Source organism: Carassius auratus, chromosome 15 (assembly GCF_003368295.1).
Source record: "Carassius auratus strain Wakin chromosome 15, ASM336829v1, whole genome shotgun sequence".
NCBI lineage: Eukaryota > Metazoa > Chordata > Actinopteri > Cypriniformes > Cyprinidae > Carassius > Carassius auratus.
In genome coordinates, this window is record NC_039257.1 from 815,620 (window position 1) to 830,329 (window position 14,710).

Consider the following 14,710-nt stretch of genomic DNA (forward strand, 5'->3'; position numbering starts at 1 on the left):
AATTACAAAATTAAAATCTATTCAAATAGAAAACAGTTATTTTAAATTCTAATAATATTTGATAATATTACTGATTTTACTGTATTTTTGATCAAATAAACGCAGCCTTCATGAGCAGAAAAGTCTCCAAACGTGATCCAAACACAGTCCAGTCATGATCTCGCTGCATTTGCACAATGTTATGTCCCTCTTCCAGTTTAATCTGCAGTATCTGTCAGTCCAGAGCAGGTGTATTATACGTCCAGTGCTGCATCTTCCCAGAAACAACACGTTAACACGGCCGCTTGGAGTTAATCTCACACAAGCAGAATCTGTTGTGATCTGTCTTTAGCTGGCATCCTGCGGTGTTTAGATGAGGAATCTGACTGGCTCTGGGCCCCGAAACAGCAGATTGAACTGAGTCAGGACGCCCGCGGTGTTAGCCCAATGCTAATGATAGCAACAGCAGAGGTAGCCGAACGTAGGAGCGATGGAACAGAGGCTTCTGGAAACCAAATGAAAATAACAACACATCCGTTTAAAAGCGCCTGCAGCGCAGAGGAAGGAAAAAATGACAGCATCCTGCAGTGATAACTGGTGCTCCAGATGCAATCTGACGCGCTCTGGAAAATACTGCACTTAAAACCTCTACAACGGGCCAAAATAGCACAGAAAAAAAAAACATATAAACCCTGTGTGACCTCAACATAATGCTGGAAATTCACCGTGAAAATATTTCAGCGTTCATATCCTCTGGCACAGGCGGTTTCAGAAAGGTTTCATGGCTCTTCATCAAATAATTAACATGAAAACAACCTGAATTGAACATCTGCTTCATCTGTAAAGTAGCATAAGGCTGTAATAATAGTTAACTAAAAGTAAAACCATAAAAAAATCGCTTTAAATAAAATGATCTTTAACGGAAAGAAATATATGTTATAATATATATATTACAAAGTTTAAACAGTACTAAACATTTTATTTTGGTTAATTCAACTCGATGTACTAAATTATAAATATACTAAATATATTATAAAGTTTACTGAAATTAAAATAAATGAAAAAGTTTATTTATCATTTTTTTTTAATTATCTTAAAATAACAAAACTGACAAAAAACACGACAAAATTTTGAAAATGGAGAAAACAATAACGAAAAAAATGACAGAAATAACAAAATCCCTAAAACTTTTACATTTCAATTAGATTTATAAATGGAAAATAAAAACTAAAACATAATACAAAATATTAACAAGTAATATAATAGTTTCTAATATATGTAATGGTTTTCTAACAATACATACTGTTCAAGTAACGATGAAAAAATAAAATAAAATATAAAATAAAATTTAATTTAAAAATAAATTAAATTAAAAAAGCTTAATTATGACAAAAATACAACAAAATAAAAATAAAAAACATTAAATACTATTCAAAATATGAATAAAAACTATAATAGTATGTCTTTTTTTTGTGAGACCTTCCCTTCTGACATAAGATGGTAATCCACTTTAATTTAACATCTAGAAACATGTTTAACAAACTCAGATAACCACCTAAACTAGTTCTGACCAGCTTCAACCAGTTAGAAACCATGCAAGTCCCTGTTTGCACATGATATTAACATCTAAAGAATATGGCAAATACGGTGTGTCAGATGAACACTTGTGATTGGATCACCTGTAAGATGTTTTAGGATGGGTTCAGTGTGGTTGAGATGAATCTACAGCGGTGTGTTTGGCAGATCTTTAGCTCTGCTAGCAGACTAGCTCAGGCTGTTCATACGTGCTGCTGATTTAGCAATGAACAGAGCGACTGCTGGCTTCAGCTCCGAGCGTCAAAGGACTCACTGTTTCATGACAAATGATCAAGGCTATTTTTACTCTTCTGAGGACATGTACACCACGGCTCTCCTTGAAGCTTTTCCATCAACGTGCTGTAAAACTAACGAGATACTCTGGAAGAAGGAGCCGCTCTTTTCTGCCAGTTTCTTCAGTCGTATAACAGTGAATTGAATTGGTTGAGTCTGGTGGTGACAGCGAGCCGTCCCTCTGTCTCATCTATACCTGAGCTCTCTCAGCAGATGAGATGTGCTGTCTACACACACACACACACACTTGCTGAGAGCATCCAGAAAGCCAGAATAACTGCATCCGAATTGAGTTTGAAAACAATTAACATTTAGACAGAACCAGGGGTGGTTCTAGGGTGAGTGGAGGGCTTAGCCCAGAAAAATCCATGCATGTGACTTTTTATTTTAATAAATCAGAAAGATTTACCTTGTTTAAAATATACAAAAACAAATTTAAAACATTTTATTTAAAGTAGTGAGGAAAATACATTTGCTTTTTGCAAACAAAAATTAAGAATTGCAAAACAAGTGAAACAGCGCGAAAGCAATGATTTTGCAATAAAATTTTTCCATGGTCATATCTATTAATTTATTTGCAACGCTGCTTTTATTTTGTGTGTCAGTCTAGTTTGAGCTTGGGAGTTCGTAGCGGGATCGCGAATCATTTGAGTCAATTTGGGGATCGCGAATCATTTGAGTCAATTTGGGGATCGCGAATCATTTGAGTCAATTTGGGGATCGCGAATCATTTGAGTCAATTTGGGGATCGCGAATCATTTGAATAAGTTCGGGAGTTCGTAGCGGGATCGCGAATCATTTGAGTCAATTTGGGGATCGCGAATCATTTGAGTCAGTTCGGGAGTTCGTTGCGGGATCGCGAATAATTTGAGTCAATCTGGGGATCGCGAATCACTTGAGTCAGTTCGGGAGTTCGTAGCAGGATCACGAATCATTTGAGTCAGTTCGGGAGTTCGTAGCGGGATCGCGAATCATTTGAGTCAGTTCGGGAGTTCGTAGCGGGATCGCGAATCATTTGAGTCAATTTGGGGATCGCGAATCATTTGAGTCAATTTGGGGATCGCGAATAATTTGAGTCAATCTGGGGATCGCGAATCACTTGAGTCAGTTCGGGAGTTCGTAGCAGGATCACGAATCATTTGAGTCAGTTCGGGAGTTCGTAGCGGGATCGCGAATCATTTGAGTCAGTTCGGGAGTTCGTAGCGGGATCGCGAATCATTTGAGTCAATTTGGGGATCGCGAATCACTTGAGTCAGTTCGGGAGTTCGTAGCGGGATCGCGAATCATTTGAGTCAATATGGTTATCGCGAATCATTTGAATAACTTCGGGAGTTCGTATAGCGGGATCGCGAATCATTTGAGTCAGTTGGAGGATTGCGAATCATTTGAATCAGTTTGGGGTTCGCAGATCATAGCTGTATATGGATAGTCATTTTTAACTAATTTAGTAGCTAGTTATACTTACGTTTTCCACGCTTGTTTAGGTGTGAAATGTGAACTCCTATTTTTTGTTTTAATGATGTGCCTTTTAACAGTAGCTATCATGTATATTCAAAAACTAAACAGATCGTGCCTAAAAAGTGCACGCATCTAGGCTAATGTAAAGTTACATGATGAAGTCATACTAGTGCGCGTGTGCATTTTGAGTGCGTTCTTTCACTGCATTATTCGGTGTATTCAAATGCATTTATGAATGCATGTGAATGATCACAAAATTCAAGAGATGAACCCTTTGTGCCAAAAGGGTTCTTTCTTGTCATTATAGAACCTTTTTAGCATAAAATGTTCTTTGGAGTTGAGTAAAGAACCCTATGGTTCTATACAGAACCCCAATGATCCCTTTCTTCTAACAGTTTGTTGTCATAAGCAGGGGTGGTTCTAGGGTGAGTGGAGATTCGGGGCTTAGCCCAGAAAAATCCATGTATGTGGCTTTTTATTTTAATAAATCAGAAAGATTTACCTAGTTTAAAATATACAAAAACAAAAAAACTAATTTAAAACATTTTATTTAAAGTTTATCCCTTTAAGCAGTGCACTGACAAACTCTTAAATATTATTATTTATCGTTTTACATTATATATATATAATTTTTTTTTTTTTTTACACTTTTGAAGTCAGAGGCTTGGATCAGTAAATGATGACAGAATTGTTATTATTTAAATGATCTCTTGCTTAACACTATGTTGCATGTAAAGGATGGCTGTTCTTTGCAGTTTTATCTTTAAATATATTGTTAATGTCCCTATTTAAATAAACCATAAATACATTTTTGGGTGAATGCTATTTTTAATTTGTACAATGCACATAAAATGTGACTAGAATTCAAACATTAAATACAGTTCTGAGAAAAGAAAAGATCATTTGCTTGGTTATCAGAAAGGCACATGCAAGAGCCGTGATGTAACTCCCGTAAAGCACTGTTTACATGAAGCTGGCTTGCTCACTCCGGCCCACAGGAATTACATCAGTAACACATAAGCAGACGTTCATCCATCCAGAAAAGCAGCTCCACCTCCCGTTCTGTATTTGTGCAATTTCCTCCGCTACACTTTCTGAGATCTGCTGTCATTGATGTCAGAGCTGTAATTAGGAGGAGTCGACAGCTGGTGAAGGAGTCCGTAATCATCCGCGAGTCGCTGCACATTTAACACATTTGTGTTGGGTTAGTTAGCACATGACATTCGGAAAGCGAGCCGGACCACCTCCTGAACATACAGAGTCAGCATTAACGCCAGCATGATGAAATACCGCAGCAAGACTCAGCAATAGTGTGAAATAAAACCTGTTAAATGACACCCAGAAGTGAGACATCTCTAATGATGTTGGGTTGGGGTTTCTGGAGCTTCATCTGGACTGTGATCACTGAGCGCAGGATTCACAAAGACACCAAATGACCTAAAGAAATCAATGCCTTCCATACGAAATGCCATTTGACGTATTTTAGAGCGAAACAGACTAATTGACAAGAGAAAAGTGAAGGCTGAGACTTAATTTTATCCACTGGGAACTGATAAGACTGTGTAAAGCGTCTCTGTGTGGCAGGATGTTGGAGGGGAGCAAAATAAAAGTCATTTAAAGACAAGTCAGTCCACTCTTGATAATGCATCTTAATCAGTGTCTTCTGCTGAGCGAGGCTGCAGTTATGCCATTAAAAATACTGTAAAAACTGGAAAGATTATTACAATTTATATGTGTAAAAATGATTGCTGCGATCGATTCTGTATTTTCAGCATCATTCCTCCAGTCTTCAGTGTCACATGATCTTCAGAATAATCAGAATAATATACTGATTTACTGCTCATTTCTTATTATTATCAGTGTTGAAAACAGCTGTACTGCACAATATTTTCTTGGAAAATGTGATGCATTTAATTTTTCAGGATTCACAGATGAATAGAAAGAATTCAAAAGATCAGCATTTATTTGAAATGGAAATCTTTTGTAACATTATAAATGCCTTTCACTTTTGATATGCCTTTAATTTGTCATATTTTTGACAGTACTTGACTGAGGAAATTTCAACAAATCAACAGTTAAATTGACAGATGTTGGTGTTTAAAAAAATAAAATATATATATATATACAGTACAGACCAAAAGTTTGGAAACATTACTATTCTTAATGTTTTTGAAAGAAGTTTCTTCTGCTCATCAAGCCTGCATTTATTTGATCAAAAATACAGAAAAAACATTAATATTGTGAAATATTATTACAATTTAAATTAATAGTTTTTAAATTTGTTATACTTTAAATGATCATTTATTTCTGTGATGCAAAGCTGAATTTTTAGGATCATTATCACATGATCCTTAAGAAATCATTCTAATATGATGATTTATTATCAAAGCTGGAAACAGTTCTGCTGCTTAATATTGTTTCAGAACATGTGATACTTTTTTAGGATACTTTGATGAATAAAAAGTAAAAAAAAAAGAAGCTATGTTTTTAAAATATAAATATTTAGTAATAACAATATACACTACTGGTCAGTAATTTGGGGTCAGTAATTCTTTTTTTCTTATCTTTTAAATAAAATCAATACTTTTATTCAGCAAGGATGTGTTAAATTGATAAAAAGTGATAGTAAAGAAAATGTATTATTAGAATTTTTTTTTTAATAAATGCAGTTCTTTTTAACCTTTTATTGATCAAATATATGAGACAGCAGAAGTGTTTCCAACACTCATAATAAATCAGAATATTAGAATGATTTCTAAATGATCATGTGATCGACTGATGTTACATGTGACACTGAAGCTGGAGGAATGATGCTGAAAATCCAGCTTTGCATCACAGGAATAAATTATTTTTTGAACGAATATTCAAATAGAAAACAATTATTTTACGTTGTAATAATATTTCACAATATTACTGTTTTTTCTGTATTTTTGATCAAATAAATGCAGGTTTGATGAGCAGAAGAAACTTATTTCAAAAACATTAAAAATAGTAATGTTTCCAAACTTTTGATCTGTACTGTATATATATATATATATACATATAAAAACAAAAGCTATTTTAAAACATGAATAAATACTACAATATAAAAACAGCACCAATTCTTATAGCTCCCATTCTGAGTAATATGATTTCTCACACTCATTTTGCTACGAGTGGCACACATTCTCTCCTTAACACTTTCCCTGGAAGTGAAATCAAGCTGTTTAATGCTGTTTTGAAAGATGAGAGCCCCCTGCAGCGTTAGCGATCAGCTCGGTTTGTGTTCATATGGCCAGCTGCCAGCCCACCTGTCACATGACCTGTGTTTTCATCAGAGGAACCACACACCTGCACCTCAGTCACCTCAGTCACCTCTCACCTGCGACACACGGGTCTCCATCTGACAGAGCGAGGCGACACCTGCAGTCATGTTTCATTTTACAGGGACATGCTGTAGATTGAATCGTAAGTGGCACATCAGAAGACCTTGTATATTATAGATGGCTATCAAGATTAATGTTTAAAATCAAAGTTTTTTTAAGGCCAGTCTTTAGACGGCTTAGGGACACAACAGCTCTGCTACAAACCCTAAGCTAGAAAAGGAGCTGGTAAGTGACTGATTTGGGACGCTCTTATGCATTAATATGCATTAACCCATAAAAATGCATGCATGTAAACGTACATTCCCAAAGAAGGTAGTTGAGAAAATGACGTAAAATGCATCAAAAATGTTTTTATTTTGTATGCACATTTCACAACATATCAAAGTGTCACAAAATTATTTTAGCGAAGAGCAGTAATTCATAGTGTTATGGAAGTCAATATCCGCCATATGAGAAAAAAAAGTCATGCTTTGCTAATTGAGACATAAAGTTCATATTTGAAAGTTGAAAGTTATTTGAACATAATTATGAGATAAAAAGTAAAAATGATGACAAAGCCAATTATAACAGGCCCAATTTTTGTTATATTTATGACTTTATCTCATTTTCAGATTTTTCGTGTCACAAGTGACTTTTTATATCAAGTTCAAATTCTTAAATCATAATTTTGACATAGCATGTCATCAAAAAGTCAAACTTAGGCATAATTATAATAAGATCTGTGGCAAGAAATGATGAATGATGACCAACTAATTCATAATTTTGAGATAAAAATTTAATTATGACGAAGTCGAAATTATAAGATACTAAGTCATAATTATTAGATGAAAGTCGTAATTGCAAGACAATCGAAATTATGAAGTAGTAAATCATAATTATAAGAAAAAGTTATAATTGACAGAAAGTTACAATTATGACAAACAGTACTTATATATAATTATGAGATAAAGTCGGTATTTACAGTGATAATGATAAATTACTAAGTAATATTTATGAGATACAAAGCCAAACTTATGGTATGCTTAGAATTATGATAAAAAAGTAATAATTGACATAAAGTCAGTTATGAGTCGAAAAGATGACATGCTATGTCAAAATTATGATTTAAGAATTTGAACTTGATATAAAAAGTCACTTGTGACATGAAAAATCTCAAAATGAGATAAAGTCACAAATATGCCAAGAAATATGTCTTATAACTTTAAATGAGACATTAAATAAGAAAAAAAGTCACAAAATGTAAAAAATTTATTGACCTGCAACATAAGGGCTTGAGCTACAGATCATGTATCTGGAATATGAAAGTAAATGTTTCATAGAACATAAATGCACATACATATTTAAAAACAGAACAACAACAGCACCGAATCAAAGAGAGGATTAATGACACAGAGCAAGTCAGCAGGTGATAATTAGTCATTTTTCTCATGCGTAGTTAATTCTGATTGTCTTGTAATGAAGATGAAGTGTTTGAAACTGTGACCCCTACAGGGCCAGACAGAAAGAGTCCTGCTGCACGGCTAATCAGGACACAAATTCAAATAGAGTTAATCAGATACTGATGACTTCTGTCTTTTATAAATGCTGGAAACTGTGTTTTCAACATTTAATGGGGTTTGATTGCTATAATTAACAACACAGACTAGCAGAAGTGATTCGCTGCTGGAGCGTTTGATTGACAGCTTGACAGCAGCACACAACCATTTGCTTTTAAACTTCCACCCTTTGTTCAACCCTTAGAAATTCACCATGGGATATACATATGTCAAATACTATAATTACTACAGTTCCTATTATAAAACAAGTCAATAGACACACACAAAATTGTAATCCTGCTGAGAAACCCTATTTTTTTTCTGAAAACTGTATTAGCATGATTGCACGTGATATTATTTAGTGGACTGTTGTATAAAATCAATAATTTAATATTGTGCGTATATTGTGAAAATCTTCTATTTCTGCTCTATTTATCCAGTTAAAATATATCCAAACAGAATTTCAGTGACCAACACACAGTAGTATTTAATTCCTAAAAGAATCAGAGTTTTGAACGAATCAATGATCCATTGGTAAGACACTCAGTTGATTCGTTCCTGAATAAATCAGCTATCTGAACGAATCAGTGGAATGAATGATTCAATGACTCACTCATTAAAGCAGTGACTTGACCCTCCTACAGGCAGTTTAAGTTTCATATGTAAAGTATCATTTCATATAAAAACTGATTTTGTATAAGTGTTCATTAAACAAAAAGTTAATAGTGTAAGAGATATTCTCAAAATCCATTGAGCAGCTCCAGTTAACACACAGTAATGTTTTGTTCCTGAATGAATCAGAGTTTTGAACTAATCAAACGATTCACTGATTCATTCATAAGATGATCACTAGCTCTGTTCCCGAATGAATCAGAGTTTTGAACTAATCAAACGATTCACTGATTCATTCACAAGATGATCACTAGCTCTGTTCCCGAATGAATCAGAGTTTTGAACTTATCAAACGATTCACTGATTCATTCACAAGATGATCACTAGCTCTGTTCCCGAATGAATCAGAGTTTTGAACTAATCAAACGATTCACTGATTCATTCATAAGATGATCACTAGCTCTGTTCCCGAATTAATCAGAGTTTTGAACTAATCAAACGATTCACTGATTCATTCATAAGATGATCACTAGCTCTGTCCCCGAATGAATCAGAGTTTTGAACTAATCAAACGATTCACTGATTCATTCATAAGATGATCACTAGCTCTGTTCCCGAATTAATCAGAGTTTTGAACTAATCAAACGATTCACTGATTCATTCATAAGATGATCACTAGCTCTGTCCCCGAATGAATCAGAGTTTTGAACTAATCAAACGATTCACTGATTCATTCATAAGATGATCACTAGCTCTGTTCCCGAATGAATCAGAGTTTTGAACTAATCAAACGATTCACTGATTCATTCATAAGATGATCACTAGCTCTGTTCCCGAATGAATCAGAGTTTTGAACTAATCAAACGATTCACTGATTCATTCATAAGATGATCACTAGCTCTGTTCCTGAGTGAACCAGCTGTTTGAACGAATGAGTTGAATGAATGATTCAATGACTCACTCATTAAGATGTCACCTGATCCAAAATATCATTTAATTTTATTCCAAAATCATTTCCTGCTCAAATATTCATGACGTTATTTTTAAACTATGAATCTCATAGAATCCAGCTTCTGCACCACTAGAGCAAAATGTTTTATTTTGTTGATACTGATTTTATTTGATTGGTGACAACATAGCGTCTTATTCTAAACAAATTTATTGATTACATGGTAGAATTAAAAGACATTACAGATGATGCATGTATCCGAATAGGTTATTAAAGATGTAAAATGCCCTGGAAATCAATTTAAGGTGGCAAATATTGTCCTTTAATGTAATTCAGTGCAATATACAGAATATAATGAATAAAAAGTCTTTCAAAAATCTGTTCCACTATGTTTAAGATCAAATTCTTGCTCTTTAAGGGATACTACACAGTCAGACAGTTATTATTTCAAAGCATAAGGCCTTTTTCGGGATAGTGAGGGGGTTTATTTTGCGATAATGATTGGCTGAGTGTATACTGTCTTCAAGAGAAGCGTGTTTACAAGATTAGCTGCATAATCCTGTTAAATACATCCAGGTGCAAGCAGCAATGCTCCTATTTGTGATGCATATTAGGCATAAATGTAATATGTATGTGCATGTCAAATTTCCTTACATTTGGGTTGCACAGTTTTATGAAACATCTTGTAAAGGCTGTATAAGTACTGTTACTACTAGTGTTGTGTCAAATGGAGCTGAATGTCCACAGTGTTGCATTGAAAGGACCGAACACTACAAGCAAAACCTGACACCAAGAAAATGGCCCTCAGATTTACAGTTTTGGCAGCACAGCGGGAAAGCTTTTAGCGGCGATATCAATCAAATCCCAGTTCGCTCATATTTATAAGGATTTGAGCACTTGGTCTCTGGATGTTACTAACGGTACTAACATTAATGGTACGATTGGTAGGTAATATTGTACTAAACCTGACAGATAATGTAGAATTAAACCTCTCACACACTACTAGAAAACTCAATAGATACATTTTACCAAAACTATTATAGTCAGCTTGAGAAACATGGAGAAAACTACTAGTTAATTTAAACTAACTAACTTATAATTTAAACAAAATGATAGATGCATCAGTAAATGTGACAGAGATTGCAAGTGTAACAGTAAACTTGTCAAATACTGTGGAAAACTACTAGTGAACTCGAAAGATAAATATAATGCATGCTTTGAAATAGAATAACAGATATTGCATCAGTAAGTAAAGTTGCATCACTTGGAAATTTGACCGATACTTTTAAAGTCAACTTAATTCGTACTAGTGCACCAGAAAGATAATGTATTACTAAACGTAGCACACTTCAAGACCTCCTCAAAACTATAACCGCTGGTTTGTAATGTTTGCATGTCTCTGGCATCTCTTCATCAAGCTGATAATGCATGCACATACATGATTGCCTCCATCACCTTGACGAGCACATAAACCACGGTATTCTGCAGAGTAAACCCATGAGCCTTCTCCATGAATAATACAAGAAGCGTTACGCCTTGAAGTCGGTAATGAATACTTCATGACTGGTGCAGGAAGTAACAAACGTCTGTCTGCTTAAACATCATCCTCTCCGTCAGATGAGAGCGGTGCTTAACGCTGCGGATGCTTTGAAGGCATTAGCCACGATCGCGGATATCACAGGATAAAGACGACCTGCCAGTCTAGAAGAAGCTAATGCAACACGTTTTTGCCGAAGCAAAAGATCTTTTATTGATGAAGATTATTTGATGGAGTCAAATCTTCATCACGTCTGCTGTAAATGTGCTTTAATTGGATCCTGCAGAAGTGACCCCTGAGGAATTCTGATTGGTCAAACAGAGCATTGGATTAGCCAATCAATGCATGCCATTGGTGGAGTGGTTTCTGATAGCAACCAATCAAACATCTGCTGGTTCTGTGTTTAGCATCAATGCTAAGGAAGTATAATCCCATGCATAATCCCCATAGGGGAGAAATACATTTTTAATGATAACTTATAAACCTTCAAGGACAGAATTACTGTGAGCTGCAAGGTTGTTAATCAATAATATATGCTTCAGTTGAAGCCATTAGACTGCACTATTTTAACTTATTTGATAAATAATTGTGCTAAACAGTTGATAATACATTACTCATAATTCTGCAGAGAAATCTCCACCAATCAGAGTCACAATTTAATCGAGCCAAAATAATGGATCATGTCTCTTTACGCTCTCTAACTACTTCAAGTGTGTGTGTATAGAGAGAGATATTAAAGAAATATTAAATATATTTAGGTTCTTCACTGAAGAAAAACTTTTTTTGCAATTATTCTCAATCATGAGATTATAGTGCTTTCCCTTATTAAAGCCAATGAGTACAGTCTTTGTCATTTTTAACGTTTTTTCTTCAAGTCAGAGTTTGTAATGTTGCTTTAAAAAAAAAAAATGCATATGAGAAAAAAAAAAAAGAATATGAAAAAAAATTCAGGAACCAAAGCTCCTGAAAAACTGAGCGTCCAATGTTGAACCTCATGAAACATGAGCCCTCAAAGCCCAATTTAAAGGTGCGATGTCATGTATTTCGTAGTTAAAAATAACATCTAATCAAATAAGAACATAGCATGGGACTTTGCATTAAAAATAACCAATCGGGACATATAAAGGTAAAATTTGCACAAACGGAAATCAACCAAAAATGCTGATTTTGAGCATTCAGCCCAATAAAAGGACAGGAAAATGCATGTCAATGCCAGGAATGAAACATTTAGACTAAGTTGGATGCTTTTACTCAAAACAGGACAATTCATCTAGAGCAACCTGGTGCTTCATGCCATTGCTTGCATCATTAAAATTTCGAGGCAGCAATCTTGTCAAATAAGTTTAATCACACCCTGATGAACATATTTACTCCCAACGCAAGGACTCGACTCAGAAACCCTGTGGTTGAGCGATAGTTCTGCAGTTAAAGGCATGTAATGCATTAGAGACGGTAGCAGCTCAGATATGAAGACATAGTTTTCGACCTCCATCTGCTCTCCGCTACAGACCACAGAAACCATCGGTCTGAGTTTACAGGAACACACCAGACCGGTCCTCTCTACACGAACACGCTGAACTGCTGGAGTGTAATTAGTGTGGATCAGGTTTAGTACATGCTGTCAGGTTCTTAAAGGAACGGTGCGGCCGTAAATGAACAATCGGTGAGCGTTTACACACCCTGATGTTTCGATTTTTTTCAGTAAATAAGTAAAAAGAGAACTCCAAAATCCCTTCAGTAAAAACCTTAAATTCTAATATGTTAATAATTAATATGCATCTAATTAAATATTCCATATTCAACATGCATATTTAATAAAATGATGCAATGTTTACATGTTTAAACAAACAACTTCAGAAAACACATTATACCAGAAAGTTTGTAGAGTAATCTTCTCAACTAGAGAAGAATGGTGATATCGATTAGTTCAGTCTTTACTGATTCACCTGAACGCACCAATCTATTATTACCCAGAAATCCAGTGACAGGGGACCTGACAACAGATGTTCCCGTTTATCATGATCTGAAACGGTTTTAGAAACAGAGCGAGAAAGAAATGAGAGGAAATGTTTCACACTCACCAGATATGAAGTTTGTTCCAGTGTCGGTCATCTCAAAAGGGCATCTCTCGTCTTTACAAGGGCTTCTGGGTAACTGGAGTGATGCCACCTGTAGCCATGACAACAGAGAGAGACAATGCCTGTTTAATGATGCCATCACCATATTTAAAAAAAAAAAAAGAGAAATACAGACTCCACCATCAACATCAGAGGAGAACAGTGAGACGCCATATGAAATAATCTATATTAGAACGCAATGAGATTAAATAAAGTGTGAAAAGATAGCATGTTAATCATAAGAAAAATGCTAATTCAAAATAATTTTTTTAAAATAAAATTAATATTATACTAAAATAAAAAGAAATGAATGTTTCGGAAAATATCTTAATAATGTCATAAATGTAAAATAAAAAATATATATTTAAATAAATGAACTAAAACTAAAACTGAAATAAAAAGATTATTAAACATTAATAGTAATAATAATGAAAAATAACAAAAAATAAAATAATAAACTACAAAATAGTAGTTTAAAAAATGAAACTAAATTTGACTAAGATTAAAATGATAACTAAAAATATATAAATTAAAAGCTATATAAAGAGTGATAAGAGAACCTTTTCCTCATAAGACAAATACAAATTCAAAATATTTTTTTAAAAATAAAATAAATATTATACTAAAATAAAAAGAAATGAATGTTTCTGAACATATATTAATAATGTTTTATATATATATATATACCAACTAAAATTAAAACTGAAGTAAAAAATAAATTAAACATAAACAGTAATAATAAAAAATAAATAAAAGTATAAAAAAAACTAAAATTAAACTAAATTTAACTAACATTAAAATGAAAACTTAAATTATAAGCTGACTCAAAATATCAATTAAAACTAAAATAGTATATAAATAATTCTAAAATAACTCTTTAGATGAACAAGCATCTCAGCTCTTTTCATATTTCATCAGCCCAGAAGAGACCAAAGAGAATATCATGAAAAATTCACAACATTTTGACTGAGTTTGGACCCGCTGCTTGTGTCGAGAAACACATTTCCATGGATTATTATCTCTGGTGTTTGTGAAGTCAATAGTGAATCAGGTGGTCCAGAATCCATGAATGATTGTGTGTTGTTCAGAAGAGGCGATCAGACGAACCGAAAACAGCTGAAGAAATCCCACTGATGCACACGGAAAGAGAAACTAAAACACACACCCACATCACTCCAGTTCTGATCACTAAACTCTTCAGAATTTCATCTAGTTATTATTCAGATCGTGATTGATTCCTCTCAACAGCACACAGCAGATGCCGGACAGATACGAGGACTGAACGTGTC

The 14,710-nt window shown here is 34.2% G+C and overlaps 1 protein-coding gene across 2 annotated transcripts in view; it reads right to left on the minus strand.

Annotated features, from left to right (window-relative positions):
• The window catches only part of LOC113114651 (leucine-rich repeat and fibronectin type III domain-containing protein 1-like), a 680,315-nt gene that overhangs the window by 21,398 nt on the left and 644,207 nt on the right, over window positions 1-14,710 (minus strand). For both annotated transcript variants that reach the window (XM_026281558.1, XM_026281559.1), the window contains exon 2: window positions 13,386-13,473. The gene's annotated coding sequence lies outside the window, so the exon portion shown is untranslated. The remainder of the gene's footprint in view (window positions 1-13,385; window positions 13,474-14,710) is intronic.